This window comes from Palaemon carinicauda, chromosome 25 (assembly GCF_036898095.1).
Source record: "Palaemon carinicauda isolate YSFRI2023 chromosome 25, ASM3689809v2, whole genome shotgun sequence".
Lineage (NCBI taxonomy): Eukaryota > Metazoa > Arthropoda > Malacostraca > Decapoda > Palaemonidae > Palaemon > Palaemon carinicauda.
In genome coordinates, this window is record NC_090749.1 from 83,047,116 (window position 1) to 83,056,868 (window position 9,753).

General features: G+C 50.7%; 1 pseudogene; it reads right to left on the reverse strand.

Annotated features, from left to right (window-relative positions):
- Positions 1-258: 258 nt before the first annotated feature.
- LOC137619340 (5S ribosomal RNA) lies at positions 259-377 on the reverse strand (annotated as a pseudogene).
- Positions 378-9,753: the final 9,376 nt, after the last annotated feature.

The following is a 9,753-nucleotide window of genomic DNA, read 5'->3' on the forward strand; positions in this document are numbered from 1 at the left end:
TAGGTCAACACCCATTGCAGGTCTAATCGTTCCGCTGGTCCCATAGGGGCCAGGAAGTCCGGTTAATCGTTGCCTGAAACCACCGGAACTTGGACCGGCCCACATGGAACTTATCCTGAGGCGACCGTTCGGGTCAATGAGGAGAGGAGAACTAGGAAATGTTCCAAGGTAGGGCTGAAAGCTCTGCTTGACTGAGAACAGGTACTGCGACTCTCCTCAGCCTTGCCACAGTCAGCTGAAGGGAAGGCTCGGAGGAGGTGGCAACAGTATCTGGCGTCCCCAGGTGGTCACCCATCCAAGTACCGACCAGAACCGACGTTGCTTAACCTCGCTGGACGGACGAGAAGCGGGGTTTCCAACGTGGTAAGGCCGTTGACTCAATATCATGGCCAAATACTCCAGATGTTGAGGCAGAAGAAGAAAAGGCTCTTAGCAAAATACCATGAACCCACACTCACGGTAAGCATCTGGAAGCTTGTCCCGGCGCTGAAGAAGGTCGAACCCGAGCCTACCGGAGTTGACCAGCCCTCCAAAAAGCGAAGGAGGCGGAAGCCTGCACCTGAGCAGCCATGAGGAAAGCAGGAAGAGTTCTCTGGGGAAAAAAACCTGCGATGCCACGGCGGGATCGCCACACTGCATCATAAGCAGGAATACCTGCAGTCTAGGCTGAATTCCACGAGCTCCCTGGAAGATAGATGGAATGGGAACTGAAAGTACCCGTCCTTCCGATCCAGGGTTTAAGGAGTCCTGTTGCCTCGTTACCAGTCTGATCGATTCTTGCTGTTCTACGTTGGACGAAGTTTGTTTGACAAACTTGATGAGGGCTGAGAGGTCGACTACGGAACTCCCGACTCAGATACTTCCTTACCAGAAAGGATCGACTGAAGAAGCCGGGGGTGAAGCCGTCGATGATCCTATGGAGGACCTTCTCCTAAGGTATGGATCATTCTGCCCAAACGGGCAACTCTTGCCGACCGTATGGCATAGAGGTTCAGAGACACTGAATTCGCTGACAGAGACGGCAAGGCGCGATATCCTTGGCTGATCACAGAGATCGTGCGGGAATGGGCATCGGGAAGCTGTCACCCTTAAGCATCCTCCCAGCGAGAAACCTGCAAGGGTGGGGGGGGGTGCCAATCCTAGAGTTCGTGAACTCTGCCGCTCCCTTTTGGACTATGCCCCCCCCACCCCCCGGGGGAGCCTCCCGTGCCATCTGTTCCTGAAAGGAGGAAACTGCAATTGGACACCTTGTCTCAGTTGTCGTGGCCGATAACTTAGGCCAACGTGGTTGAAAGAAAAAGGCGCTGGAGCCCTGCAGAGTCTGGAAGAAACCGCCTTGGAGGAGTGAAAACGGATGTCGATTTCCTCCGCACAGCCGCTGTCTAAGTCTCTGTCCTTGGGCACAAACAAACTCTTCTCAAGGATGGAAGGGTGTCTGAGGTTGTCGACATCCACGGATGAGACACCCGAAAGGAAGCCCTCGGTCAGCGCGTCCAGATGGTCCAACATCGAGCTTGCCCGTAAGTTAGATACTTAAAGACGAAACGCCAAGGTGCCTGAGCCCGAGAGGAGGAAAGTACCCATGATCTTCCTGTAGCTTCCTTGAACCAAACCTAGGGCCGTAACCGAGGAAGGAAAGGACCTGGTAAGCCCCCTACACGAGGTGGAGAAGGGGAAGGGGTAAGCAGTCACCCCTTGGCCGATGGAGAAATCTCGAACGGAAAGCCCCCCGCCAAAAATCCTTCCAGGGAATGACGGGGAAGGGCTAACCCAGGTTCTGGAAAGAGGAGTGTTGCTCAGACCTCCCTGAAGATTCTTCCTATTCTTGCAAGTGCCATGCTCTGCGTTTACGGGGTGAGGCCGTGTTCTGGAAATACGCTCCAGAAGAACTCGCCAGGGCTGGCCATGCTGCGAAAACCCCAATGGGAATCGTGGTCGCAATCGCCCTGGAGCTCGCGCGATGGTAAATCAATGAATTGCGCATGGGCGAATGTGGAAGCGCCCATGCGCGGTCACGCAGGAACGCAAACGAAGGTGAGCGAAGGAGCGCAGAAGGAGGGCGAGCGTGGTAGGAAGGGCGCGAGCTGGTGGTAGGAAGGGCGCGAGCTGGTGGTCGGCGAGCGATAACCCATAGACGAGCAATGGATACTGCAAGAATTAAGCCGACGTTCGTGCGAAGAAACACTAGGTTCGTGCGATGGAACACCGTCGGTTCGCGCGACGGAACACTGTAGGTTCGCGCGACGGAACACCGTAGGTCCGCGCAACGGAACACCGTCGGTTCGCGCGACGGAACCCCATCGGTTCGTGCAACGGAACACCGTCTAATCGCGCGACGGAACACCGTCCATCCGCGCGACGGAATCCATCCGTTCGCGCGATGGAATACCGTTGCTTCGCGCGCGGGCGAACATTGGAGAGCATGTGCGCAGACGCGCAGGCGAATGATCGCGCGGGCGCGCAGGCAAGCGGTCGCGCGGGCACGCAGGCGAGTGAGCGCGAGGGTGGGCAGGTGAATGAGCGCGTGTCCGAGGCGGTGAACGCAAGCGTTGGCGCGATGGCGAGGAAACGCGCTGCCGCGAGGGTGAGGAAGACCGCTGGCGATGTGGATCAACAGGCGATAGGTGGTGAGCGCTGACGCGCAGGTGGGCGATGGCGCGTCGGCTAGCGATGGCGCATCGGCAAGCGACGGCACGTTGGCGAGCGGTGGTGCGTTGATAAAACGCTAGCGAGCAGATGAAGAATCGCGCAGGTGCATAGGCGGTTGCCAACGCGAGAGAGAGTAGTGATGGTTAGCGCGCATCGCGCTAACAGAAGGCGTGCAGGTGCATCAGGAAGGTGAGCGCTGAAGCCAGCTGTTAATCAGGCGATCCTAGACGGTCAGAAAACCGTTGGCGCCCATTGGTGCGTGGCAAAGGAGGGCACGCAGATGTGCGCTGGCAAATGAAGAAAGCTGGCGCACGGAAGGACAGAAGAAAAGGTGAGCGCTGGCGACCAGGAGGAAGATCTACGGCAAGACTCAGCTACCGGAGATCGTGGTCCACAGCAGGCGAGCGCTCGATCGCTACTGATGGTGGTCAGGGGAACTGACAAGCGTGGCGATCGTTGACGCGTAGGAGATCGCTGGCGAGCAGGTGAAAGTTGACGCGTCTAAGGTCGCTGGCGAGCTGATGATCGCTGACGAGCAGAAGGCAACGCGTGGAAGCCTGCGCATAGAAGAAGAGTCCTTGACCCAGACCTGAACCGAAGTTCTAGATCGCGAGGGCGAACGTGGGCGCACAGGGCGCGTAACAGGAACCAACAGGAACAGCAGAGATGATCATCATGAGAGCGCTGACGAACAGGAGAGCGCTGATGAGCAGGAGAGCGCCTGTGAGCTAACACTGAGCAGGAGCAGGAGAGAACACAGAAGAAGGGCGCGCAGGGGAACCCTGACACGCAAGTGAAGAACCCTTGTGGGAGGCAACCCTTTGCCCCGAAGGGATCGTTGTCCGTCGGGAGACAGATGTCCATCGGAAGACCGTTGCCTGTTCGCCGGGAGACTGATGTCTGTTGGAAGACCGTAGTCCGTCGGGAAGACCGTTGCCCGTTGGAAGACAAGATCAGACTGCTGTCCATCTGCACCAGGGCGGAAGATCAAGAAGAAGGAGTTATAGGCTGCAAACGGAGATTCAAAAAGGCGCCTCTTAGCACCCTTATGGGGAGAAGAGAGGCCCTTACGACGAGGCGGATGGTGAGCCTTATGGCGAAGGAGGCCAATAGCAACAACAGCAGAAAAAAACTCCGAAGAGGAGTCTCTATGAGTGTACTCTCTCACGAATGAAAGAGAAACACTTCGTAGAAGAGACTGGTCAGCCAGTGACCTAAAAGGAGCAATCCTCCGAAGAGGGGCTCCTGCAGTTGCCCAGCCCCTTGAGCGAAACTGCAGGTGTGACCGCTCAGCACCAAGAGCATAGTCGCACGAAAAGAAGGCAAGAGAAGAACCCCCCAAAAGGGGAAAAACTCAAGCCTGGACAGGAAAAACTTACCCACCCAAGGAGGCAAGCCTCCTGAGAGTTCTAAAATGAACTGGAGAGCTGTCAATCGTCACGGGAGTACTTCCAGTAGAAGGAGACACGCCCCTAACGAAAATCCAAAGGGGAGGCAGCAACAGCCGAATCCCCAGGCCTCCACAAGACAGCTCACACCGTTGCCATATTACAGAAACGAACTAGATCGGTAACTGTAAAAAATAAAACAAAAATCATTAGTACACATTCATTCCCCCGGGAAAGCTCCGAAGAGGAATCCCGAGGGAAAGAAAAACAAGAATTACACAACAGGCATGTGCCCTCACAACCACTTACACTCACGGAAGGAGAGCTGTAACCAAAACAGAATTATAACAATTATAATTATGAAACTATGTAATTGTATAATTAAAAAATGAATGAACACTAAAGAAGGAACGAAAACCCCGAAAGGAATCGTTCTACAAGCTGAAAAATTAACAACTACAATTAGATTCATAAACTAATTGAGACAAAACGTACGGCGTAGCAACCCCCCCAACACGGAAAGGAAGCTACGAGGGGCGTAGTAAAACGTAGTAAAAAGGGTGAACGACCTCAAGAGAGAGAGAGAGAGAAAGACCGAAGTCAAACTCGAACGCAACCCATAAAATTACGCCGTGGTGGCCTAACTGCCGAGGACTTCACGGAGATATCGTACACTACACACACAACTCTGAAAAGGAAACTTACTGATTTCTATACTCAAATATATACACAAACATGAAAACCTTTACATATATATTGAGTAAAAGAAAAGTAAGCGATTATCATTAAGTAAAGACAAAACAAACAATGGCTGCCAAGAGAGGACCAAGACAGAGACGTCTGTCCCAGTCCGAGCCAAAAGTGAAAGTGAGCATTCACCTGTGTGTGAGGGGGGAGGGGTAGGTAGCTACCACTCCCCTACCCCCCCCGCTAACTAGCGCGGGGGTAATACACCCTCGTTAAATTCTAATGGCTCGTCATTTCAGCTGTGCTAAAAGGTAAACCCAATGTAAATAGCGTGGTTCGTATTTCGGTTACGGAACAAAGAAACTTTAAGGATAATCGCGCCAGGAAATAGAATTCTGGAGACCTAAAGGTCAATTTTCTGGGAATATCACTGTAGCCAAATATCCCTTAGAAAGTTACCGTGACTAAATAAAGATTTCCTCACACGTGTCCCATTCTCAGCCTTTTATCTACCCCAAGGTGGGAATTAAAATATGACTAATAAGAACAAAAAAGGGTAATTATTATCAAAACTTCCTTTAAAAACTATACAAATTGGGAGATTTATAGTTCTTCTTCTGAGTCTCAAAATTCTATCTCGGGACATGCGCCAAGATTCAGCAATCTGCTGGCGAGCCATATTAATTTCTCGCAACACCGGAGACAGGCTAAGCCGGCGATTCTCGAGGTACAAGCTGGGTGTCTTTAATCGATCGATAACCTTGCATAACAGTTGGTATCTGCGGGTGATCAACATTCTTTGAGGTAAACCAGAGACAGAATCCGTAGACTCAGAAGAAGACAATAAAAATCCCGAAAAATCAGGCGATGACTCAGGGCAAAGTTGTGTTTCGGGCAACCCAAACAGCGTTGTAGCGTTCAGGTTAGATACACCTGACTGTGCCACTTCAGCCTCGAGCTCTGACCGGTGTTTTAATCTACCATCAGAATGTCGGAAAGGGTTTGAATTCTTAGGTGACTCAGTAATGGAGGATGGTTCCCTCTCTATAGTATTCATCTGGTCAGTGAGATGAGGTCTCCACTCCAGGACTTGAGGCTGAACTAAAGGTAGGTCAAGAACAGGACCTTTTGACCTAGTCCAAGGGGGACTAAATCCACTAGAGGTGGGATCTTCAGGCGACAGACGGTCGTCACAATCGGGTGGTAATACGCCGAGAAAGTCATAATCAGGATGAATAGACACTGTTGATACAGAAACAGGGCTTTCTAAAGTAGCAGGTCTTGACCAATCTGGACTGGAACTCTTGGACCCAACAGAAAGTAGTTCCAATAACGGAATACTAGAAACTTCCCAGAATTCCCAACTCCCTGGAGGATGAACCACACCTTCCTCTCGGAGAAAAGAAGCTAAGAACTGGGGCGATGGAAATTCAGGAACAGGACAGTGAACCACCGACTTGGGAGACAAAATTGGGGTTTCACACATTTCAGTGGGGCTGTTCTCCCACAGTTGGAGGACCAAACGATCTCGAAACGATTCAGGCTTTAATACAGGAGTTTCATCACAATTTTCTGGAGGATATAACCAAGCATCCAGTGCTTTCTTTCTCTTGTAAGTCCTAGCTGGCTTAAGAATGGGCTTAGGCTGAGTACTAGCTCTAGTAGGATGGTGACTTTTCCTCTGTCGTCGGGACTTGTTACAATCTCGAGACAAAAGGTAGGACGCCACTATGGCAGCCACCCCATAGGAGTCGCCATCACTACTAAAATCAGAACTCTGAGACTTCAGAAGAAGTCTGGACTATTCTGAGTCTCTGTTACAGGATCAGAACCCTTCGGATACCAGAGAGAGTGCCTCCTAAGATAAACTGGAGGTTCAAACCAGGCCTCTAACTGGGTATGGCGAGCTCTGACCAGTTCACCATCAGGCAGTCTCTGCAGCTCATAGGTGAACTTATTCTCGTGTACCTTAGTAATACGGAATATCCCCTCAAACCTAGGAATGAGCTTGTTCGTCAGAAGGTGTCCCAACAGGTGCACCTTCTTAAACACCAGAGAACCCTCTTTAAATGGTTTGTACCGAGAATGTCCTTCAGCCCATGGGTCTTTCGTTTCTGCTAACAGCAATGGGGTACTATCAACATCGTGAGCACCCTTCAGTATGTTCTCAGCTGGAGTACAGCCAATCTCAGTGTGGTGGGAATGGTTGTAGCTGAGAACTGCTCGGGATAAGTACTGGTCCCATTTACGAGATTCCCCAGAAATCACCCTCAGTAACTCAACAATGGTACGGTTCACCTGTTCCACTGCACCATTACTAAAGGGTTTATACGGAGTTGTTTTCACATGTACAACACTGTACTGCTCCAACTACTCAGTAAATTCCTGGGAAATAAACTCAGGGCCATTATCAGTCAATATCCGGACTGGAACACGAGGAATAACAGGAAAAACTCGGTCTTCAAGTGCCTGGCATATCGTACTGCTCTCCTTATTCCTTATGGGTACTACCGTCACCCACTTGGAATAATGGTCGACTACCATCAGACACCCAATAAAACCAGTACTGGTTGTTGGGAGACTCACAAGGTCCATAGCAACCAATTCAAAGGGAGAAGAGGTCACTATTTTCAAGGTCGGTGGAGCAACCACCTCCCTTGAGACTTTATCAAGTCTGACATTCCCAACACGTCCGGCACATATCTCTGATTACATTAATCAAAGATCTGTGCCAGACGAGTCGACGGAGCATTGCAATCATTTTTCCGATCCCCCAGTGAGCATTCTGGAGGTGTGTCTCAGCAACTAGGTCAATCAGGACATTGAAGGTGACTACTGGGACTACTGAGCCGTCTGGGTTCCGCTTCACTAGCAAACCCTGGTGAACTTCCAGGTTCGACCAACATCTCCTATAGGGTAGACAGGAGCGTGGAACTCGAGATGCAGGAACCCCTGAGTAGATCATCTTAATGACAGATTGAATCTGTCGATGATCTCCTTGGATCTTGGACACTTGACTAAAAGACAGAAGAGCATTTCCGGAGAACACTCCCCAATCAGGTTCAGGATCAGTTACCTTCATAACAGTGGTCTCGGTATGCAGGGAGGAGACAGAGTACCTTAGGAGACAGCTGAAGAACAGTAGTATAGTCATACACCAACTGTTCTTGGGGTGAATCCAGTGTCAGGTAGGCTGCGTCCAATAGATTTCTACCAAGAACAAAACAAAAGTTAATGTCTTTGGCAGCTACCACCGCATAGTTAAACAGCGGTAGCCTCCACCCAGAAGGACACTTCACCTCTAACTAGACGTAGCTTAGAATGCTGGTGCAGGAACCAATCAACCCCTCTAGCTGTTCTCCTGACAGTACCTGGTACTCTATGCCAAGTTGGCTAAGTACAGACTCGCTTACAAGAGAAACCTGTGCTCCTGTATCAACAAGAGCACAAAATAAGGTCTCTTGCATCATTACTATACCTACTGCCAAGTGTTGAGACGTGTAAAACTGGACTGACGAGGTGCCTTTTCTGTCACGTACTGGATTACAGGACAATCCTCCGGCGCTTCCTGATCATCAGTGTCAAAGCCCTCAGGGTCAGGCACACGAGATTTTACCTCCGCCTTATGGACCAGAATCACGTCAGTTGGAGGGACGTAATTGCGGAGCTCGATCAGAGGGTTAAAATACACTCCAGACAGACACTGAACATGCACACACTGAGGCTCAGTCACGGATGGATCATGATAGACTACGGGACAAGTGGGACCCCAATGGACCCAGATTTCAAGGTTCAATAGCTTAGATGCTGCCAATAGCAACTCCAGAGCTGGGACTGTACCTGGAAAACGCATTGCCTTGATCCTGTTCCTGCTGGTCTTGTCCAGTCTGAAGCCTAGTCGACTGGCGTCTTTCAGAAATTGCTGAACTAAGGCATCCCGGAGCTTGGCTCCCTTCAGCGGAGAGTCGGGTGCGACACCTGACCCTTCCGTCCAGCAGTTCATGACTAGCTCCAATGATTCTATGAGAGAATCTGGACCACCACGAACCTCCAGTCCAGTAGGCAACAGTCAGTTAATGCGGGCCAGCGGGATAACCAGTCAGCTGCGGCATTCTGATCACCTGGACAGTAATTAACAACAAAGTTAATTTTGGACAGGTCCTCCAGTGTCCATGCTAGACGACTGTCCACCATCTTCAGGTCATAAAGGTACATCAGGGGACGGTGATCAGAATGGATCACGAAGAACTGACCATAGAGGAAGGCCCTGAAGGTTTTCACTCCCCATCGCAGAGCAGCCAACTCACGCTCAATGGTAGAGTAACGGGTCTCGCAGTCAAGGAAAGTCATAGAGTCGTACGCTATAACCCGACGCTCCCCTGGATACTCCAAGGATTCATGGCACAGACAAGCACCAGCACCTTCACCCGAAGCGTCAACAAACAACTCCAAGGGTTTAGCATCAGCAGAGTAGTCAGGGTATGACAACATAATGTCCTCTTTGATCAGTTCCTTCAAGCGCATAAAGGCACTGTCCATTTCTGCAGTCCACTTCAGTTTCCTAGTTCCTTGAGATTTTCGAACTCCAGTCTTCGCAGATAATGGTTTGGCTATCTGTGAGCACATGGGGATAAACTTCCGTTGGAAGTTGACCAGTCCCAGGAATCCCCGTAGCTCACGCACAGTGGTCGGTTTAGGGAAGTCTTCCCCTTTCTGGATGTATTCTGGTAGCTTACGCATACCAGAACGTCCAACCAGATGACCAAGATACTGGACCTCGGCTTGAACCCAAGAACACTTCCCGAGTTTTATCTTGAGTCCGTGCTTCTGGAGAGTAGCCAAAACTCGTTCTACCAGTTTCAGGTGTTCCTCGAAAGAAGACTCAAGTATCAATATGTCGTCAATGTAGACAATCACCTTGGCTTTCGGGAACTCTTGGAGAATACTCTGCATTTCTCTCTGAAACACTGCAGGTGCATTTTTCAGTCCAAACGATAAGCGTCTGAACTGCCAGTGTCCAAAGGCGGTA